Genomic DNA, 18,468 nt, shown 5'->3' with positions numbered 1-18,468 from the left:
GTTGCCTCCGGTCTAATGAGAATGCGAGTAAACTATAGAAATAGTTTACATGAAATTACAACAATCGTTTTTTGTCTTTGAAAATATGCTCATGGTTTATAATTAATTTAGTAGTGTATAGCAGTAGTCGACATAGTTTTTATAAGAAAAGCTTCGGCTTATGATTTTAATAAGTACTGAATCATTAGTTTCGTTTGGTAGACATAAAATAGACATAAAATGTAGAGTTTATGAAAATTATAAGCTTTTAAAAAATAAGTTTGTCGTTAAACTTATGAAAAAAGAGTACAGTTTATGAATTAGAAAATAAGTTCCAGCTAGTTTACCAAACACTTGTGATAAATAATAACCTCTAGGTACCAGCTTCAAATATAAGCTCGAGTCCAGATATAACTATAGGCCATAAGCTCCAGCTCCAGCTAGTTTCATCCAAGCTTATTTAAAAAAATTGCACGTGTACTCAATAATTTACTTAAAATTGTTTGTTGAGGATCTATGGCTTATTTAAATGCACGTTAATCATCCTTCACATTAACGATTGTTAAAAATTATTGTGGAGTCTAATAATGTGATTCTCCCACCCGTTAAAGAGATTTATCTAGCAGTGCACTTTAGTGGTCCTTCTCACAAACACATGAAGAAGATAATGGTCACATTCATTATTATCAGCACCTAATGTTGCATGATATAAATAATACTACTAGTTTAATATTCGCGAATTCACAGGATTATAAAATTAAAGTTGTAGTATTGATGTAACTAAACTAAAGGATTTTATGAAAAATAGTGCAAGTGGTTTAAAATTAGTTTGTATTCACATAAAAGGAAAAAATAAAGATCTATTAGAGATTTAAAAATGATTAATAGTTATTAGCTGAATATGTACATTTACATTTCACTCTAAGATCGCCATTATAAGCTTGAATAATCCACACCCTTTAGGATGAGTAGAAGTGTCGACTGTCGAGGCTTGAATGAGAAACTTGCGTTAAGTGAGCAATATTAACTAAGTGTCGAGGCTTGAAAATACCAGATTTCGCACGTGTAACCATAGTAAAAGTAGAAGTGGAAGCGCCTAAAGTAGGCATCGAAGTAGCAGGAGGTGGTGATGGTAGAGCAGGTTCCATAGGTGATGGAGCATCACAATTGTCGTTTAAATGAACTTCATCACATAATTTACAGTTAAGAGATGGTGAAAGTTCAATGGAAGCAGATGGGGGAGCATTACGTTTGTCATGTTCATTACGTCCTGATGATGATAGAAGTCCATCAGATTGTGCATGTCAAGCGGAATCATTAGAATTAGAAGGCCGTGACTTGTGATGATGATAATATTGTTGATGCATATTTGTATGGCCGTCGCTGGGCGAATAACGTTTATTATGATATTGTAACCTAGAATTGTATTGAATAAGTAACTCTAGTCACATGAGCATATGTGACAAAACGTCCTATATAAAGAGTTACCTGGTTCATTTATCGTTAGAGCACCTCCAAAGTTTATGTGTGCACTTCAAAGTTAGAGTGAGGTGAGCTCCACCTCTTCACCTTCATGGTGGAGAGGATCCATGGTGGATTGATGCTCCAACCACCATGGAAATGACAAAGTGATTAGTCTAATTCATGTAATCATTATTGTAATCGTTCTTCATTGTTATTACATGTAATTATGATTGATATCAGCTGATTATTATGACTTTGTTCATTGTTCTTCATGTGTTCTTAATGTTTATCACTTATCTTGATCCAAATGTTAAATCGATGCTTGTTTATGATCAAAAGATCCACGTTGGTGAATCAAGGGACTAACAAATTGGTATCAGAGCTGGAGATCATCAAAGCGTCGATTCAATTGAAGGTAATAGCTGAATTTGTGTTTTAGATCTCAATTTTGACTTTTGTTGACTTTTTTGGGTTTTGGTGATTTGGGCTGAATTGAAGAAAACTATGAATTGGGAAAGGTTTGTAATCATCTAGTGAGCATTTCTTTAAATTTAAAGCTCCTAATTCTTAGTATTGATCGAGTTTTAAAAATTTTTGTGTTCTTGAAAAAAGTGGACTGAAATCAGATTAATCCGTGATTTTAAGAGGTTGTTTGTGAAATCCGTTTATGGGTTTATGTTTAGCTGGTTCTAATGGTGCTTCCTACCAAATTTGATGCATTTTGGTGATGTTTTGAGCCGTTTTCCATGTGCACCGCCGTTGTCCCCCACAGAACCACCATCTCCGACCGCCGGAAAAATCAAAGAAGAAAGAGAAAGGTGGCGATGGTATTTCTGTAATTTAATTGAACTTTTGTCTAGTGGTGGGACCCTCCACTACACATTTTGTAAGATGAAAACAAAAAAAGGGTTACAGCTAGATATATTCGATGGCTTGTTGGTAAATTTGTTGAAGTTTAAATGGTGGTGGACCCCACCTGGAATTTCTTCATGTTGTCGCTGATTACGAAGGAAAGGGAAAGCAGCTGGGTCCCACAACATGTGGACTTATTTCTTAACCAGGTTCATCATGAACCCTTACCACCTTTGAACCCCTGTCACCATTTGAACCATGAACCTCTTTAAACCAAGCTGAACCTGGTCACATTTATTTGAACCGTCCATTCAAGTTGAACCGACCTGCCACATCACCCATTAACAATTAACAGCTTTAGTCCCTCACAGTTATATATTTTAACGGCTGTTAAATCTAAGGGACCACCAATGCAAACATTTTGAAATATTTTCAGAATTTTCACTTTTAGTCCCTCAACTTTCTGACAATTTTATTTTCAGCCCCTGAACTTTCAAAGTTTACACTTTTAGTCTCTTAACTTTTGTAAGTTTTTCATCCAAGGTCCTTAATGTTTATTATTCAATATTTTCATACAAAACTTTCCAGAACCTTTCTTTCATTCACTGAAGTCTCGATGTATAAAGTTTAATGGATAACCTCCTTTGTCCATTAGACTTATTTAGTGCGAGTACGGAAACACTTGTTTTTTTTTTTGAGATGTTATTGTGGGGTAGTCGAGAGCATACGACTATTTATGGTCCAACAACGTTATATTATATCTTCCGCATGTTATTGATTCCGCTTCATGGAGGGAACTGAGGTTGATGTTTAGCGATCATGAGATACCAATTTGACTTTTCTTTGGTAAGATTGATAGCAATAAAGACTTATTTGAATTATTAATTGTGGATCAGACTCTTCTACTTATTTTTCCTGTACAAGAAGAAAGTCATGATGAAGACGTTAGTGCTACAGTGTTTAATAGGATGCAGCTAACAGTGAGGGGGAAGATTCTACAGTTTATTATTCTGAGAGAGTCGGTTTGTGTCACACCCCCAAAATGGACCAGGGGTAATTGTGACCATTCATATCATAACACAGTTGTATAAACGAGAACGACTCTATATGAGACTTTTTAAATAAAATCTTTGTTAATAAAATAGCGAAAGCAGTAATAAATGTTTACATTGTTATTAAAATGTAAAATAAATGTTTATGAACTAAAATATAATATGCGGTGTGGACTCTATGCAAGCATCAAATCTATCATCACAAAGTTGTAAACAGCTAGCTCAATCATCACCTGAGACAAAACATGCTTAAAGTGTCAACCAAAAAGGTTGAGTGAAATTCACAGGTTTATAAATAATATCCAAAGTTTTAGACCACAAGATTTAGTTTAAAGTTGATCAATATCGATATATCAACCTAAAAGTGTTGCTGAAGTTTGTAATATCGCTACTAAACAATTTACCCTATGACACCTTGTACTGTCAGTGTCGTGGAATCATTATTATGTAACCAAAGACCAACGGTCGAATGGTTAGATATGTTACTCTCAATAGACCTACTCACAATAATTAAGTTTGCATTTATACGTAGCAATTAACGATATTACGGTAGGGATTTAGCATGAATCAAAGCAAGACAGCATAGTTAACAATTTAGTACTTGTGTCTAAGCGTAAAACAGTTCTAAAGCAAGCATGTGTCTCACCTCAAAAGTTATAAAAGCAGTTATGAAACAGTAAAAAGTGGGGCTATGAAGTTCACCTTAGTAGCAAGTAAGTTATTCCACGCAAAGAAGAATGAACGGAGTAAGTGATCGGAGATCTTAACCTAGAGATATAATCTTTGATTAGTTAATGTCTAACAGACATAAAGTTTGTTTATTAATATAGCAACTATATTAACAGTGACAGTTTTCGAGAAAAGTTCCTATTTCTCAAAAGTTTCTATTTTTGGAAACCTACTATTTATGGAAAGCTTCCACTTATAGTAAGCTTCTAGTTTAAGAATGTTTGGGTTATAATCCTCAACAAAGACGTTGTACAATCTCGCCCAAACTTCATTGCTAACATGCAAGTCACTCAAATGATCTATTGTTACCGAGCGGCCCAGGATCTCTTGACCAGAATCTAAGTCTTGGCATTCGGGATCCACAAACATCCCATAATGGTAACAAGGATCACCCTAGGCCACAAGTAGCGGTAAGCTTTGTATAAAGTGCACGTTATCTTTTAATTATAACCTTCACGTTATATGTGTATACACACAACGAATTATTAATGTACTTAATAATTATATATGTGATAATATAACTTAAGTATTATTTAATATTTAGTTATACCTTAGTATGTCTTATATATATTAAATATAATTACCTTTAAATAAATACCTAAATTACTTCAAAGATAATAGTGTTTTATTAATCAAACATTATCCAAAAATGTCTAAATACTTAATTAAATATCTGAAAATTACATACATAATTTTTATAGTCTTAGTTAATCATATAAATCAGTAAAAAAATTTAAGAAAATATTTTTATTATATTTTGTATTTATTTTTGTTTTTACCCTTAATTTATTCACAAAAGAAGTTTAATTCTACATAATTACTAAATAAACCCAAACAATTATTTTTATAATTTTTATAAGTTTCTATCAGTCTAATAACCTGTAGAAAAAATATTTAAAAAAATATTTTTATTATTTTATATTTATTCTTAATTTACCTTTGAATTACATAATAATAGAGTTTAATTATATAATAATTACCAATTCGATTCAAGTAATTATTTTTATAATTTTTTCAGATCTATATAAGTTTTATAAACTCATAAAAAATTATATATATTTTATTTTTGGTTAAAAATATTTATTACGAATTTTACATTATTTTTACGTTTAAATACTACATAATTCGTATTTAATTATAAATAATATTCCATAAATTATCAAAATTATTTTTATACATCATAATACTTATAATACGAATTATAACATATAAACATAATTTATATATATTAATTTTGAATTTATAAAGAATATACAAAAAATAAAAGCAATTCGATAAAAAATATAGAAAATACCTCAAGTAGTTTTCCAAGTTTGTGAGAGAGTTTTTCCAAAGATTTGATACAAGTTTTTATGAAATGGAAGTGGGTATTTATAGGAAAAAATGGTTGGTAAAAAGAAAAAATATAAATAAAATAAAGGTGCCAATTTTGACAAAAAAGAAAACATGTTAAAAATATTTTTAATATGTTTGTCTTTGAAAATATTTAGTCAAAATTCATGGACTCATTATTTAATTTATATAAAAAAATCTTATTTCTTTTTTTTATACGCTAAAAATATAAATAATGATTAAAATAACTTATCATTTAATTAATAATTATGTTACATATAGTTTTATATATAATACACATTAATATTAATATTAACTAAAGTTACTTTATATAATTAGTATAAACTTTAGTTAACAAAACGTGTCGACAAAAAATAAATATTTAATCAATGTCGAATTTAATCATATATTAATTATGGATAACAACCCTAGGGGCAAATTAGTCAATTCAAGTATGGAAATGCGAGGGTTGTTATAGTACCTACCCGTTAAAGAAATTTCGTCCCGAAATTTGACAGAGATCGTCATGGTTGACAATAAGTATGTTTTCATGACGGATATGAGTTGGAAAATAGAGTTTTATCACTATAAAGTAATAAAACAATTCGATTACGTGAAGAGTATGAGTGAAGCTATCGTAAAAAAGTGAAATGAGGAAAATAAATGTTCGTCTTAACTTTTGACATTGCTAAAGTTGATTTTCGGAATTCAAGGAACTTAAAGAAATCTTCATAATCTTTATAAGATTTGATTCTCCGGTAATTAAGGAATTTTGGGATTTCTTTGATTAAATGCGGTGAATTGCCTCGATTGCTGTGTTTGGAATTTAGCTATAAATTAGCTTTTTCCGTCTCATTATCATCACCACTTCTATACTTTCTTCCTCAATTCATACTTTCAAAAGATTTGTTAATATGCTCAATCCCGTATTGATCCTTGTTATTATATTGACCATATATACAGTCATTCTTCTTTTTCATTTACCACTAGAGGAATTTGTTTTCTTCTACTACTCCCTTGGGGTTATAATGTTTTTTATTATCCCGTGTCTTTACATTACAATACGTATTGATATACACGGTTTGTAATTTCCGTGTTGTTATCGGGCTTTATATTTTCCCTTATATGTCGGAGCTCCGTGCTTTTGTTTTTCCTTCCCGACTTCAAGTCAAGCGAATAATGGTCCAGAATTCGTAGGTATAAAGTTTCAAATGATCATAATATACAAAGCAGAAAGGAAAGGTAATAGCACGATTTGATTTGTCAAATTTCCAGAATATCCGAAAAAGACCGAATCATCAAGAAAAATATTTTCTTGATATATTTAGAGGTTAAATAGAATGAAAGAGTTATGTAACATGGTTCATGATGAGGGTATGATCTATGAACCTTTATCACGTCCCATTAGAAACTCAGCATGACTTACTGTAATATAATCATGTTGGCCCGACGTCATTATATTATACTAACTCATGCTTCAATTCCCAACACTTCTCCAGAATTCATTCATAATTTATACTTAGATTTTATAGAAGTTTCCAATATAATGTAATACAGATAGCACGAAGAGGTATATAATTTTGGACGAGAATATTTATGAAAATATCTTCAGAAATATCGAAGATATTTATGATGATATTTTGGAATTTCTAAGTTCGAAAGTTGATGAAGAAAAATTTTCCGCAAGATTTTAACACGACTTCGGAGCAAGATATTCTCTAAATATTTCATCGGATCTAGAATTACCTGGATTCTTTGAATATAGGGTTTGATATTTGTATTTGTCCTTGGTCTCCTTCATGGTTAGCTCAATTCGTTTTTCAGTTCCAAATCTGAGCTTTTTCAATACGTCATTCTTTATCATCAAACTTTTAGCCATTAAGACCATCTATAGCTTTTGCTGCTTCGTCAGCATTCTCAAGGTTAACGAATCTGAATCATTGATTATCAATCTGAGGTGTTTTCAAGAATTTTGTATTTGAAGTGTTTAAGCGTAGGATGTAACCATCAATGCTTCTAATTTCGGTGGTTTGACGTGATAATTCATCACAGAATACGAATGAATATATATATGAATTTAGTAATCTTTAGGAAGATAACGCCTGCTAAAGATTTACTTGGATTCTGATATGTCAAAATCAGAATATGTAATTGAATTTGTATGGCAATGGTTGTTCTTTAGTGAACGGATACATATATCTTGTGAACGTAAGTAGTATAGTTACTGATTATTGAATCAGAATTGAAGAATCTACAATGCAACATATTAATGTGAGATATAAATATTTCTCGGGTATTACCTACCCGTTAAAATATTTTCACAATTAACAGTTTATACAAAAGAACTTTAATTACAATCTTTATGGAGATATACGTTCATATATGTATTCTTCAAATATAATATAGATTTAATGAGTTAATATAATATTAAACTCATTTGATTTGCGGTTGGAACGAGAATAAATAATCTTCAAAACTTGAGAGATTACATAATCGTCGCGGAATATTTCTTTAATGGAGTTATGAATCAATACTTCATCGTTCATTGTTATTGATATACCTCGGTATATGATGTTGGTGCTCGTGAAATTCTTGTGAAATTCACAAGCCACGAATAATGTTTTCTAAAAAATTTCGAGTACATCGAAAATGGAAGTGTAAAATCAAACATGTATTTGAATAATACACTTGATTTATTATGAAATGGAGTTTATTGTGCTGAAGCAGTGATTAACGATTGTTAAGTCATTAACGAAGGATGTACATCATATCATATTAGTGATATGAATTAACCAAGTAGTACATACTAGTTAAGATTCACATGTAATAGCTTAGTACGAAAAGATTTATTATTGTTCCAAACCATATATATATAAAGTATACATATATAATTCTTCAGGAAGAATGAGTCAATACATCTTAACTCATTATTACTAATATTCCTTGGCATCTATGGATGTATGATGTCGATGTTTGAGGTACCGATTATGATGTTGAGACGTGGGATGCTGATGTTATTGTTGGTGAAGCTGATGCTGTTGGTGGTGATGCTGATGGTACTGGTGGTGCTGGTTATGTTGCTGGTGCTGCTGCTGGTGCTCGTAGGTTTTGCACCATATTTTCTAAAGCCACTACTCGAGCGCGAAGCTTGTTGACTTCTTATATTATTCCGGGATGATTGGCGGTTCGGATAAGGGGATGAATAAGATCTAGAATTTTAGATATTATATACTCGTGACGAGATATCCTGGAAATGAGGGTTAAAATGGTATTCCGGATTGGTTCGTCGGTAAGTGCTTCAGGTTCTTCGCCAATAGGGCAATGTGGTGGGTGAAAAGGATCACCTTCTTCACTTCTCCATTGATTAAGTAGACTACGAACCCATCCCCAATTCATCCAAAATAGATGATGGCTAATTGGTTCATTTGTTCCGGTTACGCTGCCATTGGAGCTCGAGGAGTTCGAGGAATCAAGTGAGAAATCCATCTTATGTGATTGGAATTAAGATTTTTGATACGAGTGGGTGTTGAATACTGAATGATATATTTGTCCCCTTGAATACGTATATGTAGCAAAAAGATTTCCGTAATTTACGGAGGAAATTTAGAAAAAGTGTTAGACAAAGTTTATTGGGATAGATATGATAAGATATGATTTGTCTATATTCCATTTATGCAATAATTGCAGTATGACGTGTCTAGATTAAAAATGATAAGTATGTAATCAGATAATGATTAAAGACTTTCAATTCGTAATGGCCTATTCAGGTCTAGGGGCTTGAGCTATAGGATCCTTTAAATCGGTAATCCAAACCCTTCCATTCTAGAGTTTCGTAGACACCATCCGTCAAGAAAATTCAATGATCAAAAATAACGAGAAATCAAATATTTAAAAGTAATGAATATGAGTAGTGATGACATTATAATGTCTTTGAGATTCTCGATAACTCAATGACATTTTCCGTTTCGCAAACCGATGCATAAGGGCATAAAGCATATAGGTACGTGATATACTAAGGAGGTTATATACGTTTGAGTATGAATAGTAACAAATATAGGAGTTTCAAAAATTCATGGATAATATTTCATGTAATACACAAAACCATGATAAATGACATAGGAATGTCGAGAACGGTGTTGCATTTAAATGTGGTGGCGGAATTGAATAATACTTAGGAGAATGAGCAGAGTTCTTAGATTGGCTCGGCATTCTAAGATAAGTAAAGTTTCTAAAGTATAGTGTAGCATTTAACAGTTAAAGGCAACAATTAAAGGCACTATAGTCAAGGAAAGTTGTAGTCCTACATTGCTAAGGTACTTAATTGTATAAGACACACTTAAAATGCAATCCTAGTTTTCTACAACAACCTGGCTCTGATACCAATCTGTCACACCCCCAAAATGGACCAGGGGTAATTGTGACTAATCATATCATAACACAGTTGTATAAACGAGAACGACTCTATATGAGACTTTTTAAATAAAACCTTTGTTAATAAAACAGCGGAAGCAGTAATAAATGTTTACATTGTTATTAAAATGTAAAATAAATGTTTATGAACTAAAATATAATATGCGATGTGGACTCCATGCAAGCATCAAATCTATCATCACAAAGTTGCAAACAGCTAGCTCAATCATCACCTGAGACAAAACATGCTTAAAGTGTCAACCAAAAAGGTTGAGTGAAATTCACAGGTTTATAAATAATATCCAAAGTTTTAGACCACAAGATTTAGTTTAAAGTTGATCAATATAGATATATCAATCTAAAAATGTTGCTGTAGTTTGTAATATCGCTACTAAACAATTTACCCTATGACACCTTGTACTGTCAGGGTCGTGGAATCATTATTATGCAACCAAAGACCAACGGTCGAATGGTTAGATACGTTACTCTCAATAGACCTACTCACAATAATTAAGTTTGCATTTATACGTAGCAATTAACGATATTACGGTAGGGATTTAGCATGAATCAAAGCAAGACAACATAGTTAACAATTTAATACTTGTGTCTAAGCGTAAAACAGTTATAAAGCAAGCATGTGTCTCACCCCAAAAGTTATAAAAGCAATTATGAAACAGTAAAAAGTGGGGCTATGAAGTTCACCTTAGTATTAAGTAAGTTATTCCACGCAAAGAAGAATGAACGGAGTAAGTGATCGGAGATCTTAACCTAGAGATGTAATATTTGATTAGTTAATGTCTAACAGACATAAAATTTATTTATTAATATGGCAACTATATTAACAGTGACGGTTTTCGAAAAAAGTTCCTATTTCTCAAAAGTTTCTATTTTTGTAAACCTACTATTTATGGAAAGTTTCCACTTATAGTAAGCTTCTAGTATAAGAATGTTCGGGTTATAATCCTCCACAAAGACGTTGTACAATCTCGCCCAAACTTCATTGCAAACATGCAGTCACTCGAATGATCTATTGTTACCGAGCGGCCCAGGATCTCTTAACCAGAATCTAAGTCTTGGCATTCGAGATCCACAAGCGTCCCATAATGATAACAAGGATCACCCTAGGCCACAAGTAGCGGTGAGGTTTGTATAACGTGCATGTTATCTTTTAATTATAACCTTCACGTTATATGTGTATACACACAACGAATTATTAATGTACTTAATAATTATATATGTGATCATATAACCTAAGTATTATTTAATATTTAGTTATACCTTAGTATGTCTTATATATATTAAATATAATTACCTTTAAATAAATACCTAAATTACTTCAAAGATAATAGTGTTTTATTAATCAAACATTATCCAAAAATGTCTAACTACTTAATTAAATATCTAAAAATTATATACATAATTTTTATAGTCTTAGTTAATCATATAAATTAGTAATAAAATTTAAGAAAACATTTTTATTATATTTTGTATTTATTTTTGTTTTTACCCTTAATTTATTCACAAAACATGTTTAATTCTACATAATTACTAAATAAACCCAAAAAATTATTTTTATAATTTTTATAAGTTTCTATCAGTCTAATAACCTGTAGAAAAAAATATTTAAAAAAATATTTAAAAAAAATATTTTTATTATTTTATATTTATTCTTAATTTACCTTCGAATTACATAATAATAGAGTTTAATTATATAATAATTACCAATTCGACCCAAGTAATTATTTTTATAATCTTTTTCAGATCTATATAAGTTTTATAAAATCATAAAAAATTATATATATTTTATTTTTGGTTAAAAATATTTATTACAAATTTTACATTATTTTTACGTTTAAATACTACATAATTCGTATTTAATTATAAATAATATTTCATAAATTATCAAAATTATTTTTATACATCATAATACTTATACTACTAATTATAATATATAAACATAATTTATATATATTAATTTCAAATTTATAAAGAATATACAAAAAATAAAAGCAATTCGATAAAAAATATAGAAAATACCTCAAGTAGTTTCCCAAGTTTGTGAGAGAGTTTTTCCAAAGATTTGATACAAGTTTTTATGAAATGAAAGTGGTTATTTATAGGAAAAAAATGATCGGTGAAAAGAAAAAATATAAATAAAATAAAGGTGCCAATTTTGACAAAAAAAGAAAACATGTTAAAAATGTTTTTAATATGTTTTGTCTTTGAAAATATTTAGTCAAAATTCATGGGCTCATTATTTAATTTATAAAAAAAATCTTATTTCTTTTTTTATAAGCTAAATGTAACACCGGCCATTTTTTTTTCACAGCGGAAGACTTTTATATTAAAATCACAACATTACATACATCACAGCATAAATCTACATAATTAAGTTTAAGTTTACACGAAGGTGTTACTTATTACAAAATACATGTTGCAAAAGTCCACATCAGAGTTCACACGTCAAACATGTCTTCAACACTAGCACCCGTCCAAACTAGCAGAACTTAAACCTGCAAGGGTGGAAATGTGGGGGATTAGCATAACGCTAAGTGAATGGAATCTATCTAACAGATATCGCATAAGCACCACACATGCGAACAATATCACTAACATGCTAACAACCAACTAACATACAATATAAAGACAATATGACGATCGGCGGCTTGTACGAGCACACGAATCCTAGTTGATCGAGCTAGAGTCTACCGATAATCCTTACTACACGATTCACATCATAGTTATCCGGATGCAGGGGATGCGTCATTCAATACGAAACTCCACAATCGGTAGTCCTTGGACCCAACCTCCTCAGGCCCGGTTCACCTCACACGAACTCTAACCTCCTCAGGCCTGGTTACGAGTCCCCACCCTCCTTAGGCCCGACTGGTGCCAAACACGGTGCGCACATAATATCACATAATCACAATAAACATGTAATAAACTCACTAGCATGGCAACTGTGACAACCCGAAATTTTTTAACCAAATTTAAACTTTATCTTTAAATGATTTAACGTTTCCGACACGATAAGCAAAGTCTGTAAAACCGAATCTCAAAATTTTTGAACTATTCAAGTACCCTTCGGTTGTTCTCAGCGATTCGCGAACCATTATATGTAAATAGATACATATATATACTATAACTTGAAAACGTAACAAAGTTTTAATTGTTTAATACCGTACATTAAACTTATTGGTTTAAATATTTATTTGAATATATATGATAAGTTGGAATATTAATTGTATGAATAACTTGCAACGTATATTTAAAACGTGTTTATGAATGTTGAAAATATATATTAACTTGGTCATAAAACGATTTGTTATTATATATATATCAACAAATAGCGAGGCAATGATTTATAGAAGTAAATGACCAAAATACACGAAAGTTTATGATATACTTTGAGTGGTATAGTTTAGGGATAATTTAAGGCTATATTTTGACAAAGGTACGAGTCACAAAATGTAAAATACAAGTTTTCTCAGCGTACGAAAGGACATTTGAAAAACCGGAACCGGGACATAAGTCGAGTGATGACGTACGACTTATCGGAACAAAAATTACAAGTCAACTATGCATGTGAATTTAATATAATATATAATTAATTATATAAATTAAATATATTATATATATAATATAAAATTATGTCGACAAACAAGAAGTTAAAAATTTGTGAGCTGTCCCAGGGTGCCATGCGATCGCATGGCCTTGAAGCACAAATCCCATGCGATCGCATGGGGTACTTTTTTTCAGAAAAGGTTCTATAAATTGCGCGATTTTTGGCTCAGCTGAATCTATCTCTCTTTCTCTAGTATTATTACTCCGTAATATTTATTTAATTTATTTTATTATTATTATTATTATTATTATTATTTATATTATTAAGATTAATATTATTATTAATCTTATTATTATTAGTATTATTAATTATGTATTATACATAAAATACTACGACGAGGTCATGAGTGGGTTACTTTCAAAATGGGTTTTCAAGCGGGATAGAGCTAAGGAAATTATGGGTAATGTTCGGGGGTATATTTATGAATCAAACCTAGTGTTTATCATCTCCGTTACGTCTACGTACTTTTCTGAAATATTGAATCACAATATTGATACGTAAGCATTTATATTTTATCTTTTATATACTAATAGTGTATCCATGTCTAGTGCTCGAGTATATATATTTATACAAGCTTGTATGCTAAATTTCGTTGTTAAACAGTTTATGATGAATCACGAATTAAATACATATATTACTGGTAAAAGGTATATGATATACATGTTTTTTGAAAGCTGGCGAAAAATCAATAACTTTTCATTTAGACACCGAATAGTTTTGATGAACGGATTAAAAGATATGATCAACTGAATTATGATTGACGTTAATTGAAATTGCTTTTGAATCTGCAATTAAGATTTAAATAACTTGTTTACGAGATTGATAAAATGGATTTTTTGAATATTACCAACCGAGTAAATGAATCCTTATATAAGGTACACCTTGTTTTGTTGAACTTTTGTCAAAATTGACTTTTTGAAATGACTTTTGATTACTTTTGTATGTCGATCTCGAGTATTAGGATTATGATACACTATGACCAGACCTAGCTTGATAAACATTTATTGACCAACATATGTTCTCTAGGTTGAGATCTACGATTAATTAGTAATCCGGGTTTCGATCACATTTTGGTGAACAACTTTATATGCTGCTAAGGTGAGTTTCATTGCTCCCTTTTTAATTGCTTTTGCAATCTATATTTTTTGGATGAGAATACATGCAATTTATTTTAAACGCAATGAATACAAGTACATACTAAATTCTACACTGAGTTTGAACCGAAAATCCCTTAGTTTTGGTAACTAGTAGCTGCCAGTACATAGGATATGGACTGGTGGGCGCGAATAACAGTATATGGATCCATAGGGCTTGACATCCCCATCTGTTCCAGGTATAGAAACCCTAGCCTGAACTATAAAACAGACATATGCTATTTGAGTTTAGTACATGTTGGTTTGCGTGTATTGTACATGTTGGTTGCATGTATGTTAAAATAGGGGTACTTATTATATAGACGTTAAAGTTTAGTTACCAGGGTGCTCAATCTTGTAGAATATTTTGATAAACGTTTCTAGATGAAACAACTGAAATCTTGTGATCCACTTTTATACACAGATTATGCGAAACACTAAAACTATGAACTCACCAACCTTTGTGTTGACACTTGTTAGCATGTTTATTCTCAGGTTCCCTAGAAGTCTTCCTCTGTTTGCTTATATGTTAGACAAGATATGTGCATGGAGTCTTACATGGCATATTTTTCAAGGAAACGTTGCATTCACCAAATCATCACCATGTATCTTATTTTGACTGCATTGTCAACGGAAGTACTGTTGTAAACTATTATTTATGGTGATTGTCTATATGTAGAAATCATCAGATGTCGAAAACCTTTGATTTAAATATTCATTTATGGTGTGCCTTTTCAAAACAATGCAATGTTTACAAAACGTATCATATAGAGGTCAAATACCTCGCAATGAAATCGATGAATGACGTGTGCGTCCATATGGATTTGGAGCGATCGTCACAGTTGGTATCAGAGTGTTGGTCCTAGTGAACCAGGTCTTACATAAGTGTGTCTAACTGATAGTTGTTAGGATGCATTCGTAAGTCTGGACTTCGACTGTGTCTGCATGTCAAAAGTTTTGCTTATCATTTCTTGTCGGAAATTACATGCTTATCATTCTTAAGTCTAGACACGTTTTCCTGCATTTTTTGTATAAATAGTGTATAGACAAAAATTCATATCTTAGCGTATCTGTTACTGTAAACTTTTCCTGACATCTTCCGAAAATTCCTCCGTGATTTATGGAATTTTGGTATTATATATACATATGTAAATTATGTATTGAAGAGTACCAATCTAAATTCTATAATCTATTTCATATCAAAAATTATCTCTCTAATTATACAAGATGGATCCCGTATCTAGTTCAAATTCCTTAAACTCTGACAGCTATTCCAATATAGATATTCACCTGAATTCCGAAGACAGTGTAACCGGAATGGATCAACCAATCAGCCATCATCTATTCTGGATGAATTGGGGATGGGTTCGTAGCCTACTTAATTATTGGAGACAAGAAGAAGGTGATCCCTTCCATCCACCACATTGCCCTCTTGGCGAAGAACCTGAAGCACTTACCGGTGAACCTGTTCGTAATACCATTTTCTCTCTCATCTCCAGAATATCTCGTCATGATCATATACTCTCTCAAATTCTGGATCTTATTCATCCGCTCGTCCTAACCACCAATCATCCCGGTGTAGTAGAAGAAGTCAACGAGCTTCGCGCTCAGGTAGTGGCTTTGGAGAATACGGTCTAAAGGTTACAAGCACCAGCAGCATCACCGGCATCAACAGTACCACCGACAACAACACCAATAGTACCATTACCACCACCAACAACATCCGCATCGCAAACCTCAACTTCACAATCTGTCCTACTAGCATCAACGTCATACGCACCGTAGTTACCAAGAAAATACCAGCAACAATAACCGATGAAGTATTAACTCATTTCCCCTGAAGAAATTTTATGTATATTTAATATATATGAATTTTGAAATTAAAATAAATCTTTTCGTACTAAGCTATTACGTGTGAATCTTAACTGGTAGGTACTACTCGGTTAGTTCATATTACTAATATGCAATGATGTACATCCTTCCTTAACAACTTAACCATTGTTAACTACAATCTCTGTTTCAACTTAATGAATTCCATTTCATAATAAACCAAGTGTATTATTCAATTACATAATTGATTTTACATTTTCATTTTTGATGTACTCGAAACTTTCCAGAAAACATCATATGTGCCTTGTAAGGTTCACAAAAATTCCACGAACACCAACATCCTTCACCGAGGAATATCAATAAGAATAATTAATGAAGTATTAATTTCATTAGTGAAATACTCCACGAAGATTATTTAATCGCTAATGTTTTAGAGATTATTCATTTCTAATTCAAGCCAAAAATCAAATGAGCTTAATATAATTTTAACTCATTTAATCTGAATTACATCTGAAGAAAATATACATACAGATATTTTCATAAAGACTGTAATGAAAAAATTTTTTGTACAAAATATTACTCGTGAAATCTTTAACGGGTAAGTAATACTCGGGAAATATATAACTTCACAATTAATATGTTACACTGTACATTCTTCAACTTTAATTAAAAAAAAACAATCATTAACTATACTCACTACCTTAACTGCAATACACAATCATTTCATACAAATTCAATTACATATTCTGATATTGACAGATCAGAATCCAAGTCATAACTCTGAACTGGTGACATCATTCTTAGATCTCTATATCTTTCAAAGCTATACTTTGACTTCAAAACGGTGAAAGATCCTTTAGCATTGTTATTACCGAAAATAATCTTGCAATTTCTTTTCAAAGTATCCAGTTTTATCACACTTCCAACCAGTCAACTTTGACTTTTCAGATTAGCCTTATTATAACCTTGATATATACGTTTTTGTTACTGGGGAACCTTTCATGTTCCACCACATTAGCAGTAAATTTACCAAACAACTTCATTGATCTTTGACCATCCGAAAAATCCTTATACTCATTGAAACCGTATCATGTACTCATCCACATCTTGTAATGACAATTGATATACCAACTATTGGGAATTAGCAATCAGTATTTTGAATCTCACAGCATTTTCTACAATAACAGTTATATATAGATAACATCTATCTTCTAGACTTACATACTTCAAATGTGAAGTTTCTGAAAAACACCCCAAACTACGAAACTAGTTCTTCGAATTTTGTAAAAATGCTGATGAAGCAGCTAAAACTGTAAATGAATTTAACAGTCGAAAATTTGATGATAAAGAGTAGTATGTTGGAAAAGCACAGAAAAAGAGAATGTTTGGAACTGGAAAACGGGTTGAGCAAAGTATGAAGGAAGCTGTAGAAAAATCACAAGGACAAAATCTACCTTCAAAGAATCCAAATGATTCAGTGTCTGCTGAAACCATTAGTAAGAACCTTACTTCTTATTCTAAACCTTCACAGACAGATTTTCTGCATCATCTTCTGATATTAGAAATTCTAAGATATCATCGTATCTTCCATTATAAATATCCTCCATATTTCTGAAGATATTTTCATTACTATTCTTATCTGAAATCATTTATCTCTTCACGCTATCTGTGTTACATCATAAAAGAAACTATTTTAGTTTCTAATTTCTAAAAATTTCGAAAAATGGATGTTTTTGAAGTAGTGTTGGGAATTGATGCATGAGTTAGTATAATATAATGACACTTGATCAACGTGATTATATTACAGTAAGTCATGCTGAGTTTCTAATGGAACGTGATAAAGGTTCACAGATCACACCCTTATCATGAACCATGTTACATAACTCTTTCATTCTATTTAATCTCTAAATATATCAAGAAAATACTTTTCTTGATGATTCGGTCTTTTCCAGATATTCTGGTAATTTGACAATTCAGATTGTGCCATTATCATTTCTTTCTTAGAACATTAACTATGTTCATTTCAAAATTCATACCTACGAATTTTGGACTATTATTCCCT

This window comes from Rutidosis leptorrhynchoides, chromosome 9, assembly GCF_046630445.1.
Source record: "Rutidosis leptorrhynchoides isolate AG116_Rl617_1_P2 chromosome 9, CSIRO_AGI_Rlap_v1, whole genome shotgun sequence".
In the NCBI taxonomy this organism is placed as follows: Eukaryota; Viridiplantae; Streptophyta; class Magnoliopsida; order Asterales; family Asteraceae; genus Rutidosis; species Rutidosis leptorrhynchoides.
The sequence above is the reverse complement of the archived record's forward strand: the minus strand, read 5'-3'. Positions refer to the sequence as shown.